The sequence below is a fragment of the Dreissena polymorpha genome, chromosome 1, assembly GCF_020536995.1.
Source record: "Dreissena polymorpha isolate Duluth1 chromosome 1, UMN_Dpol_1.0, whole genome shotgun sequence".
NCBI lineage: Eukaryota > Metazoa > Mollusca > Bivalvia > Myida > Dreissenidae > Dreissena > Dreissena polymorpha.
Genome location: NC_068355.1, coordinates 37,386,181 through 37,400,133, shown reverse-complemented (window position 1 = coordinate 37,400,133; position 13,953 = coordinate 37,386,181). Strand labels below are relative to the sequence as shown.

At 34.7% G+C, this 13,953-nt stretch overlaps 1 protein-coding gene across 2 annotated transcripts in view; it reads right to left on the bottom strand.

Moving 5' to 3' along the window:
* The window catches only part of LOC127877141 (SCO-spondin-like), a 331,534-nt gene that overhangs the window by 61,113 nt on the left and 256,468 nt on the right, over positions 1-13,953 (bottom strand). The window lies entirely within an intron of this gene.

Below are 13,953 nucleotides of genomic sequence, written 5' to 3'. Positions count from 1 at the left end.
TATTTATTATCCAACAACAATATTTCTTACCTAGCCGTTGAGTATCTTACTAACGATTTTTCAGGACGAGTCAAACAAAATATGGTATCAAATGGAAACCTTAACTTAATTAAAATTATATTCAATTCAACCTCGGCAGTAAACAGTTACAGCACAGACATTTAAATAAACTTTTGAATTCGACTTGTGAACTTGACCTGTCACTGAAGAGCAACACACATTTATGCGATAAACTATCTGGGCGTGGGAAATAAAATATGATGTAATATCAACATCCTTTTAGACATTCAAACGTTTGAAAGCGTTTCCGATGATGCATGACATATGAGGCAATCCGAAGTGATATTTAAAACATTGAAAATTATAAAGCAGAAACATGAATTCAGGACACCTGATCATGAGTTTTGAAGCACTCGAGTTGTATAAATCCTGAAATTATTTAAAAGCGGATTTGAATATTCGTGATATTCGATCTTGACCTTTTACATGGGAGCTTATGTATTGTTAGCAGCACGTTGTCGGGTCGTAAAGGGGAATCGCGAGCAAAACATTTGATTGCGCAACGTGCGAGCTGTGATAAACCACTCACACACATTCACAAACGGAATCTAAAAGCTCTCTCTTCGAAGATATTAAGTATATGGTGTTCACAAATCTTCACCTTTCCAATTCCATGGTAGCTATGTATTTCAAAAGAGACGAATCATTCAATACACTTTTGTGTATCATAATCCAACAAAGATTTTTGCATGTATTTGTAAGCAGTAATTTTCAACAAAATGTATCTCAAAATTGTTCAGTTTCGCCATAAAATAACAGAATAATACCATGCACTTGTGGCAATTTTTTAACGTAGAAAAGACATTAACACCGCATAATAGATTTCTTCAAGATACGAGGTTTTATAAAAATGAGATGATTGTTGATGCGGTTATTGCCAATATTGATTACAGTCAAATGACCATATGTAGTGATTGTCAAAAGAAAAGTACCATAAATGCAACATATACACACAGCCAACGAAATCTCCGTTCAAGTTATATAATTGACATTCAATTAAAGATTACTGGCACATTGGGGAAAATATACCCACCATTAAGCTAGTGACCACGTTTTTATTATTATATTAGATGGCAAAGATTATGTTGAACTCATCTCAAAGTGTGCATACTAGTTAAGGAGGGAATGTGGTGTAAACTTTTTTTTTTCATCATAGCTTCGTCGGCCAATTACAGCAACAGACCGGACGCTTGCGATCAATGTTGGTCCAGGGCAACACAAGGGACATGTCTAATAACTGTTAATAGAAACAGATTTACTGATGCCATTTATATTTTACTCTAGTAATGACGAAAATAACTCTGCAATAATTATGATTTTATTTGTATATTTTGGAAGTAATACATTTCCAATCTGACCATGTAGTTGAATTAAGTCTTCATATTTTTTTCGGTGAGCCTCATGTCGTCAACAGGGCCCCTGCGAGCAAGCCATGGTGTCGAAGGCAGACCCCGGACAGTCCTCGTCGTGCCCGGAAGAACAAATCCTCATACGTGACAGGATGCCATCACCACACGTCACCGAGCAATCGCCGAGGAACCATCCGCTCCTACCTGATCATTTAAACGCTTTTTATTAAGAAGCACAAACATGCATGTCTGGTTTAGTACTTAGTAAAATTGTAAACGATTTTCTGAAAGGTACCCTCACACCCACACTTAAATTCATTTCCCGTTTTATCAATTAATCAATGTGCAATATCGAGGATAGAAAATAACAGAAAGCATAAATGATTTCTGACAGAATGCATGTATTTTCTCAACAAATGATGTATATTAATGTTACTATTTAAAAAGAGATCGTTGTTTTCAGTATAATTGCTTTAGTGTTGTGTTAAAAATGTGATATAAAATAAATTGAATATTATACTACTAATATTCCCTACTGTATTGTACCGACCAGTATGATATTTAGTGGTTTAATTATTTAATAGACCTTCGGGACACTTTCTTGATCAGTTCCAATAAATGTATTATGAGTCATACTTGGACATTTTGCAAGCTTGCACGCGCTTGTTTCCAGACTCTCTCCAGAACATTTCAGGCCTCCGAAGGCGGGAGCTGGATTGGTACACGTCCTTGTTCGTTGAATGTGACCGTCTTCACATGTGACGTCACATTGCGACCATGTTGACCACAAAGACCAGGAACCATTAACTTACAGAATGAGCAAAAAGTATTAACGCTTGTCTTTCAAAAAAACATTGTATAACCCATTACGTTGTAAACATAACGTTGGATAATTTCTGTGTTGTTCTATATTTTTAGATTACTTCAGGCCAAAAAATGAACACATATCGAGATATAACAGGGCTTACTCTGCCATTCGCCAAATTAGCCAATGGCTACAAATTGACTTATTTGGCTGAAGAAAATTCTATTTGGTTACAAGGTTTTCAACATTATCACCCATAAAATATCAAAAATAATAAGAATTAAGACAATAAAAGGTAAATTTGCCTACAGAAAATTTTGACCCAGCGGGAGCCCTGTATAACAAGTCAATCTTCGCAATTGAACGGCTGAAATGCCTACCTTCACATGTGACAGCCCACCACTTCGCTGCTACTTCCTGTACAATCCTCTGTGTGACCCGTGGAGCAGTGACTTACACGGGTTTCAGTTCCGTTTCCACATGTCACAGAACACTTGCCGTTGAACCAGGGTGACCAATCTGTTCCACACATACATGTATTTATTAGAACCTTGCTAACTGTGATTATGGACATATCGGTTGTATAGGGGTTAAATTTATATGAAATTGCAACAAAGTTCAATACATCATAAACATTGAACGGACATGTATGTGCTAACTTTTTTTTACCAATCTCATACCTTTAACATTGTTGCGAATGCCTAGTAAAGATGAAGTGTTCTTTTCAATAGATTGAAATTCTTTTTGTGAAATAAAGATTTAACGTGGTATAAATCTGACATTCATGGCCATTTGACATTATTCTAAAAACCTGGGCATCTTGCTAGCCTGCATGTGTTGGATTCCTGACTCGTTCCTGAGCAGTTCAGACCTCCAAACGTGGGAGCTGGATTGCTACACATCCTTGTTCAATATATGTGACCATCTTCACACGTGACGTCACACTGTGACCATAGTGACCAGGAAGACCAGACACCGTCCACTGATAAAAACAAAACCTTTTAAAACTCATTTGTATTTTATGGTTGCCTACATGTATGAACGTTGATACGATCCAAGAATGCATACATCAATGTATTATTATTGATTTGATAAACCGGACTATAATTTAAAACCACATGTTTTAAAGTAAATAATGTAATATATACATAAAAACTTTGTAATTGAAATTCTTGTTGATAGTTAAGCATGTACTTTTCAATTTAAAAAAGAGAGTGTTGATTGTATGTAAAGGATTTCATTTGTGACATTTATATATGTCATCTTTGAATATGGATTAAATATCATGCACACCAGATAGTTGTTTACCTTTGCACGGAATTTTTTGACAGTCAATCACTTCTCTGCTGTTTCCATCACAATCCTCGGTGTGTCCCGTGGAACAGTGACGTACACGTAAAAGAGTTCCGTTCCCACATGTCACAGAACACTGGCCATTGAACCACGCAGGCCAGGCTATATCATTTTAAACGTATTTTGCATAAGAAAACTACGATGACATTACAGCTTACCAGACATGTTGTTCCAGATGTATGAAGTCATTTTGCTTCGAAAGCAATTAAAACCTTTCTGCATGGTCAAGTTTTAAACCCAGTGGCATGGTTTCAAATACTTTAATACAGGATCACAGTTTGATGTTACATTCAAACCGCAACAATCTAAGCCTAGAAGTTTAAGAGAAGAAATCCAAATACAAATGGTTCCTTAATCCTAGAAAATTTATTGAACAAACTTTGTAGTGGACCTCTAAGCTGTAAATACCAAATATTACACGTCTAACCAAAGTAATTTCAGAGATTTTCAATATGTTTGCCCATAATGAATACATTTTATGTTAGACACCTGCTTGGGCAGTCAGGGCAATTATTTGATCAACCTTGGTAGTCAAATTAGATTGGTAACGTATACATTTCCTAGTAATGTGTGTTATTGAAAGTATGACCCCTAAGGCGTTTTTAGAAAAGGGAATTATTTGAGCTGTTGTTGTTAAGTTTTGTGAGACGATTATTTTAAAATAATATATTAATGTATTGAACAATTTATGTCATTATTAACTTTTCAGGGCGATGCCATTTCGACGCCAGAGGAATGAACAAATTTGGTTTTTGATTATATAACGTTTCATTCCAAATATTACATCTCTGAACATTGTCATTTAGGAGAAAGCCCATTCAAGTTGATTGTCATGCGATTTTCGGTTAAATTAAGCCATGTTAGATTGGGGCTTGGCCGATTGTTGATAACACGCCACACCAAACGCGACCCATGCCAGACGTCGTTCAGCAACGCACCACCATATATTACGTTTTGCTCAGTTGGGCTGGACAGTTAACAAAAATAACAATATTATTTTTCAAAACATATCAATAGTGTAGAGATTAACAATACCTCCACATGGAGGTTTTTGGCAGCCTATTACTTCGCTACTGGTTCCCGCACAGTCTTCGGTTTGCCCCGAGGAGCAGTGACGCATTCGTGTAAGAGTTCCGTTCCCGCATGTCACAGAACATAGGCCATTAAACCAGCGAGACAAATCTGTACCAAACAAACAATTCTTTCATCAATTATGCATATAAGGCCGATATATAATTTTGTTAAAACATAAGCTTAGGTTTGTCTGAAACAGAAACGGTTACATATGTACTACTTCATAGTTTTATTACAAAAGCACTCATTTTCCACTGTAATTTCTACAAATTGTTAGTATAAAGTTTTTTTTAAACATGCTTGGGCACTTGTGTTTATTGAACAAACATAAATAATTCACAATTAGTACAAGTGAAAAAGAAAACACATTGACATTTGAAAAAGTCTCATGATGAGAACACCAGCTTTAACGACACAAATATGTGATTTTTAATCTCATATTGCATGTTGTAGAACTATTTTCCGGTACAAACGCATAACAATGCGGTTATCGTTAATAACAACAGAGATTATATAAAAGATTTTGAAATAAAAGCAAGTATATTTAAATTAAATTGATCGATAAACAACAAAATAATGTTTTTCGTTTATGTTTGCAATAAAAAATTTCAGTATTCTTACAGAACACTCCTTTTAATGAAAGGTTTGTACCTTAGATACTGTCAAGTCTCGGTAGAAACTAAACGGATTGTTTTCCGCTTAAATTGCATGTTTGTTTATATTCTGACAGGTTCGTTTAATTTATGGGTCATTATTTATTAAGAATGTATTTATTGTATTTATTGTGCGTTACATATACATTCCACATGTAACAATTACTATTAATATGTTTTAGCCTTATCGCAAATTAATTTTGCAAGTTAGTGTACACAAAAAGCTTGACGAAAAATTACAAATATACAAAAAATACAACTAATTATAAATGACAACATGGCACAGAGTTTGGTGAGCCATAAGCCCGCATTTTTTATCAGCATGTGGAGGCAACTTACTTCAAATATTATGTTAACCACTTACGTCCTGGACTAATTGTCGTGGTCGGACATGTAGCAGTCGACTGCGTGTTAGCCATGCTGAGGTACAGAGAGCATGTCGACTGTGTGAACAGCAGGTCGTCAAGTCCAATATCGCCATGGAAACCGTTCCCAACAGTGGCTTCTGCTATTATCTTATTATTTATTTGGCTTTTTCTTAAATGGATTACGTTTCAAGCATCTGTACTCTTACCATTTATACATACAACAAACACATATAATCCTAGTAATATATATATATATTTTTTATATGATTAAATAATTAACTTTTTTTAAAGAAATGCTTTGCATTTAAGAATCATAATAACTATATAAAACATGCGTAGGCGTTTTCAATTCGATTGTAAAATGCAATTTTATTACAATTAATTAAACCTTTTACAAACATTTAAAGACCACAAAATCGACCTAACACTGTTTATAATTTATTTGTCGTTTTTTCAATAATGATATTATGTCACGTTTCGAATCAAACGACACAAAATATACGAGTAAATAGAAATAAAACAAGGTCCTTCAAAAAGATTTCGAGCTTACCGAAAAGTCGAGCCATGCGAGAGTCGTTTGTAATACACATATATTTGTTCAGTTAAACGGATTGTGTCAGATAGTTTCATAATAGGCCGCGGTATATATTTTAAATCTTTGTACATGGATTTTAGCAGTCAAGCATTGAAGCATACTTAGAATATAAAAGATGTATGTATTACGGCAAATAATATAAAATGTCTCAATTTGCAGACGATTCTTCTTGATTGTTGGGTTGTTTGGTAGATTTTTTAAACTCCGCGCTAGACATACTAGACATTCTACAATATTTAGCGTATGTTTCCAGCTTAAAAGTAAACTACAACATTATAAATATAATTTGGATATGATCTTTGAAGTCCATCACCAGAGCGATCAAAACTAATACACACCAATCAAGGAAATAAAAAAATGTAAATTATTGGAAAACATTTTTTATTTGTAACTCGAGCGTATATGTACTTTTGACACACCTCTCTCTCAAACAATCGACTAACCGACGTAATACAGCATGTAATAATTTCAATGCCAGCCCTTCATCCCAGAAACAAAATTATAGCATTGTTTTCGGCCTAAATCCGTAACTGACAGATTTTCTTTAATTACCTTTCATTCATTCACTAAAGATGTTATATGCATACTTTGATAGAGGTCTTATTTTGCCAAACGAGTTAATTAAAAAACGGGTTGTAATAAAAAGTCCACATTGCAATAAGACACTCAAATCCGTTTAACAAAAATTAGCATTTCTAGGTTTTCCTTTACTCAGCTCGAATTGAGTTGAAATAACATTCTATATACATTATTTGTCGATAAAACATATTCACGCTATCGCATCGATATATGTTATAAGCGTTTACTCTTAGGTCGAAATTAACACGTTTGTTTCTTTTTAGAAAATACTTAAAGACGACATTTAATATTTCCTTATAATTTCCGTATATTTGGTGAATAATCCTATACTGGAACCATAGTGAATAAGAATTTTTTGTTATTTAAAAAAACTTTTCTTTATTTTATTTTTTGCCAAAAATGAATATGAGGCATACACAGTTATAACTAACGGTCACCGGAAAAACTTTGCGAAACCGAAATTTCGCAAACTTAAGTACCCTTTTTCTTAAAGATTTGCTACTTTGAGACATAGTATGCGATAAAAGTCTTATCGTTGATTAATAATTGGTTATTTTCACTCAAAAAACGCGTTTTCTTCACTATGAAATTTATAAGCAAAGTTGGGGTTCCCATGGGATTTTTGCATTTTCCCATGGGATTTTCGATTTTCCCATGGGATTTTTTCTCCCATGGGATTTTTTTTCTCCCATAATTTGCAAATGGGAGAAAAATCCCATGGGATTTTGAACATTTTAAAAACGTGTTTTATTTGCGTTTGCAAGTATTTTAACGTTATTTAAGGACTGTATATTGGTTTTATGCCAATTATATATAAAAATATATAGTAATAAAAAAATCCCATTTTAAAATGGGAGAAAAAAATCCCATGGGATTTTTTTCTTATTTTGAGAGATTTATTCATGAAACTTTCAGAAACATCATATTTTATGAAATTATGAACAACTACGATATTTAAATGCGTTTAGTCGTGTTTTAATTTAAAAAAAAATCCCATGGGATTTTTTTCTCCCATGGGATTTTTTTTCCAATGGGATTTTTCAGTTTCGTAAGCCGAATAAGTTTCTTAATGCGAAAAACAACAATAAAGGAAATAATAATTATAATTTTGAATAATAAATTGAATAATATAAATAACATGAATATTTTTAAAATGAGTTACAATTAAAGGTTTATGCTAGTAGAACTTATCATTTCTTGTTCGAGCAGATGGTTGAGTCCAATTGGTGAGTATGCCAGCTTAGAACCAGTATAAATGCATCGCAGACAGACAACGCTGTCATACTGTACACACCGCTGAGTAACAATCTTTATTGCATTTCATTTTGCAACAGAAAATGAACTCCGTAGTATAATTGATCTTATATATGCCCTCTGCTTTTGAAAGCGTGCAACACATTAACATAACAATAAGTCCATGCCAAAAACTATGTGCAAATTCCATTCTAAGCTATATACACATTATAAAGGTCAGATGACCCGCGTCATGCGAAAATGGGTCTTATGTCATATGCGGCCAAAGTTGGTCCATCCTAGCTTGTCAAACCGCGCAGTCTGGTCAGGTTCTACGCTGACTGATATATAAAGTCAAGCCATGATTCGTGGTCTCATATCCAAACTCGGTAGCTCCTGTGCGAAACTTTCACCGGAAACGACGGCACCGAGACGGGCGCTCGAACTTTGCGGATGCGCGTTATATGTTATATATAATAGCGCGATGTGTTTGTTCTTGCCTCAAATTAGTAAGCCCAATCAGCGTTTTATTGTGTTCTTTGCTTGTACTTTTAACAAGAACTTCAACCGATACGAACATGAATTTTATTTTAATATGTTTATTTAATGCTCGGAAAACTCATTGTATATTTAGACTACTACTTAAAAAACAAAGTCGGGTTTTCAACATCTGTTTTCGGCATATAAATTGTTATTCCAAACCAGATTTTACGCACTTTACTGTACAAAATACCGTTAGGGCCACCGTGGTTACTCATTAAAACCCAGAGGGCGAGAATGCGAGAACGCGAAAGTACGATGACGACAGTGCGACAATACGATGGCGACAATGCGTTCGTACGATTTCGAAAACGCGCTAGTACGATGACGACAATGCGACAGTGCGACAATACAATGGCGGCAGTGCGATAGTACGGGGGCGACAATGCGATAGTCATATCGTACTGTCGCCGTGGTATCATCGCAATGTCGCCATCGTTCTATCGCATTGTCGCCATCGTATTGTCGCACTGTCGCCATCGCATTTTCGAATTGCCGCCATCATACTATCGCGTAATCGCATTGGCACCATCGTACTATCGCACTGTCGGCTATCGCCATCGTATTGTCGCACTGTCGTCATCGTATTTTTGCACTGTCGTCATCGTATTATCGCACTATCGAACTGTCGCCATCGTATTGTTGCACTGTCGTCATCGCACTGTCTGATTGTCGTCATCGTATTATCGCGTTCTCGCATTGTCGCCATCGTACTATCGCATTGTCGCCATCGTATTGTCACCCTGTCATCATCGTATTGTCACATTGTCGCCATCGTACTATCGCGTTCTCGCGTTCTCGCCCTCTGGATTTTAATGTGTAACCACGATGGCACTAACGGTATTCCGTAATACTGCTAAAAGCACAGTATGATTAGGTCACTCCCAATGCAGAAATCTCTATGTCTATTTTAGTAACAACACATGTCTATGGAAGGATATTTAGGTAAAAGTTACATCATTCGTGGTGAATATTTACATTATGACTGATGCTTATTCTAATTTGCTTTATGACAATTCCAACATGCTTGTTGTCTATTCGTTTATACTTGATGATTGCTGCAACATTACATCATTCATGATGAATATTTACATTATGCGTGATGTTTATTCTAACATGCTTCATGACAGTTCCAACATGCTTGTTCTCTATCGGTTATACTTGATGATTGTTTCAACATGCTTGGTGACTATCCAATGTTTGTGTGTTCATTATTCCTGAAACCATTCATAATCGGTTTTGCCACTAAGCGTCATTAACAACGGCAGTTAGCAACAGGCAGTAAGCAGAATGCAAGTTACTAAATTATGACAACAGGTGGCGCGCGTTTATTTTCCGTATGTTGAATAAATTACTTTTCGGAAAAAAAGCGAAAACATCCGAATCATTTTGACTAGTAAACTGAATAAGCTGAATTAGATCCCTTCGTTATATAATCTCCATTAAACTAAATACGTTCATTATTGCCATGAAGACCAGTAGGTTTACACAATGAATTGACTGCCGTGAATGTTTTTGATATTTGTAAGATGCAATTGGCACTCAAGAAATTATACATGTATTTTATTCAGAACATAACGGGGCTGATGTGTTGGAATTGTGGCCCTTCCCTAGTCCAAATAATTACAGTAGACGTAATCTACCGATGTGCATTGCATATCGACCTCATATTTATAAAGTAGCCCAAACCCCCATTGCCACAGACCTGTGCGTGAAACTTTCAGATTTCTCTAGTCTGTTTACCATGCTATAATTACAATTTCTATAAACACATATTTATCATTTTATGACTATATAATGTCTGTGGTATAAAGAGAAACCTGAAAGTTACAAGTACTCGTGTCTAATACTGTACAACTATTGTACTCCTCGTTGAGAAAACAACTACTTCATCTACATGTATTAAAATATCATAAAACATAATTTTCAATCAAGTTGGAAAAAACCAATAAATAAATGTCATATAAACAGGTTTGTCATGAACGTTGACGTCGCTCTTGGTTACCAGAAAAATTCCCACGCACGGATTTCAACCGTCATTGTTTACAATCAATTAAGTGCATAAGTACTTGAATTTGTATAGTGTTTTTTAAAAGTGTCCAGCTACAGGTGGTTAGCGTGTGGCTATAATTCTAATTAGTGAAAACATATTTTGGAATGATAAGTAATCATATTATAACGAAAAATCAACTTTTCTTTAAAAAAAATAAGTTAAATATATATTCAACAAGGTATCCAACTCGAAATCATCCGAAAACGGGATGCATCGTTTTTAAACAGCCATTACTTCATCAATTTTGCAGCGATTTTCACGATCTTGGTCTTATTCAACGCAGAAATAAATTTCCTTTCTGGAAATGTATATGTCTTGCAATATTTTTACAAATACTGGGTCAACTTTTAAGAAATAACACGATACACAACTCGCGTGACCCAGCTGTGATCGATCAGACAGTATTCATGACTGAAATCTTCACGGGGAAAAGGGCATTTTCCCTGCAAAGTTCATGAACCTGGATACCATACTTCAATAAAACGTATGAAAAAAAACATTCTTACCGTGCTTGCCGTAGAATTATGCATCAAAACTAACTGTCCAGCGCATTTTCAAACCTTTGTTTACATACATTTCAACCAACTGACATTTTAAACACAAGAGTGATTTCATTGCTCCGATGCGGAGTTGTGTCTTTACAACTGGAGATTTCATTCATAAATACGGTCTGATCGATCACAACTGGGTCAAGCGAAGTATGTATAGCTTTATTTCTTAAAATTTGACCCAGCATGTGTAGAAATATAACAATATATACCGGTATATACATTTCCTAAAAGGAAATTCATTTCTGCGTTGAATAAGACCGGGTCATGAAAATCGCTGCAAAATTAATTTAGTAATGGCTGCTCAAAACGATGCACCCCGTTTTCGGATGATTTCGAGTTGGATACCTTGTTATATATAAAACGATAGTGATTTTTTTTTATAGAAAATTTGATTTTTCTTTTTAATATGATTATTTATCATTCAAAAAGATGTTTTCACTAATTATTATCATAGCCACACGCTAACCACCTGTGTGTCCAGCACGTGTGCCGGGAGAGAACAGGGCTTAATGTATTTTTTGTTAAGCTCTATAATATTTATATCCAATCTGTATGAAAAAATGTCGGTGAACATTATTCCGGTGTTAATTTTTGAAAATATTGAGGCATTCGTTAATAATGGATCTAAAACGGAACATTAATCCGCAAATTTTTCAAAGAGTTTCAATTCTACATGAGTAAGTCTCGCTGTGCACGATTACGCTCTTACTGCTCGTATATATTTGACTCTTGGCAAATATCTAGTGTTTTATTTTGCTTAATCTAAATTGTGTCATGCATCTATATGTACTTAAAGCAGCATGACCAACAGCTCTTTCATATGTGAAAGAGATTGACACGAAATACCTACCCATCTATAATAAAGTTTATATGTGCACTTCAATATTATAGTTTTATAGCATTTTATGTGGTGCAATATAAAAGTACTCTAGTAAATTTGAAATTATGTAATCGATTTCCTCTCAACATACATGCAAAGTTCCAGATAACTTTTTCAGCAAAATCTTGGTTTACACTCTATAATAATCCAGCCTTAAATTCTATTATTAATTTTTTTTTTTTCAGGGTAAATATAATTTTTGGCACATCCGCATTTAGGTTTATAGTCTAAGAAGAGCTCATGACAATTGCCGGGTTACAGCAGACTTTTTGCGATAAAAGGACCAGATAATAGAAAACGTTCGGCTTTTCGACTGTTGTAAAGATGGTCTGTTATTCATAATAACGTTAAAGTGCTGTTGATTTCATAATTGTAATGAGGGCCTAGACGAGTGGGAACTCATTGATAAAATGTTTACATTATATGCATTGATATTGAGTTTTACGAATGATCACACATTTTGAATTCTTATTTTATTTTTCCAATGTGTAACCGTACGCACAGAATTTAAGTCTACTTTTTTACTAAATTTATTTCAATTTTTTACGACTTTAAGCGTCTTATCTGGAGCTCTGCATACATGCATTAGTAGCATATATTGAAATATATCCATAGACTTTCTTTGGTTATTGAAGGTAAATTACTGTACAAAAATTATGGTTAGTCATTAACCAAAAAAAAGTTAAGTCTACAAACACGCGGTTAATTTCGGTTCAGTAGCAAATATCTTACAAAGGTTCGCAACTTCTCCTATAACATAAAATTTCCGTTATACGCCGTTAATTTCCGTAGTCCTCCGTAGCATTTCGGAATGACTGTCAATTGACATCATTGTATCATGCGTGATAGTATGTTGCTTTGTGCTTGGGTGAAACTCACATCTTACCATCGCGTTAATTTATTAAACGCATTAATATTTGATTCCATTATGCACTGCGCCTATTGCACAAGTCTCTCTGCATAAACTAACATACACATATGCAGCATGCAATTAACGAACAAAAATGTTGCATCTGTACACATGCATGATACCATTAAGCAGAATGTAAATAGACATTGGACATCAGGCAAGATGTAAGTGTCATCAAGCATGAAAAGGTGTCTACATACTAATTGAAAGTACCATCAAGAATCATGACTCAGTCACAAAGAAAGATGTAATTTTTACCTAAATACCCTTCCATATTTGTCGGCACTGTGTGTTTGCTTAATTTCACTGAAGAACGTCTACTGGTAAATCTTACAAAAAAAGTGATAAATAAGGACTGAGTAGCAATTTTTTCGGCGTTGCTGTTTAACGTCAAATTTGGCCTTTCAACGAACTTCTTAAAGCCCATTGAATTTTAATGAAGAAGTTTCCCGCTTGTAGGTCCGAATGAATTAAATCAAATTTTGCAATTTGCAATTTGATAGAAATCCCCATAAAACATTGCACATAGCTTCTGAAATAAAACAGGCCACATTGAACGCATTCACGATATACCAACAGCTCTCTTTGCAAAGACCTATCTAGTGTTTCTTGGCCGTGTAAGATCTATAATTAGAACATCGTCACCTAAACATCTACTAATAGAAGAGCATATTTTGGGGAAACAAATTCAATAAGAGTATAAAACGTCCACGATCAATAATGTGTAGTTTGTTAAAGATATCACGGCAGTAAAACATAGCACTTTGAAGAGACCACAATCTGGTACATTTGGTCAATTGTTGCGTCCGTGGCGGACAATACCATTTTAAAAAAGAAAGCTTACAAAAAAGCAAACACAAAGTTCTCGTAGCTTGTTTTAATCTTAAAAACACATAATCGACAGTCATTCCAGTCAAATACAATACTAACAGTCAGCACTCTAGAGATCA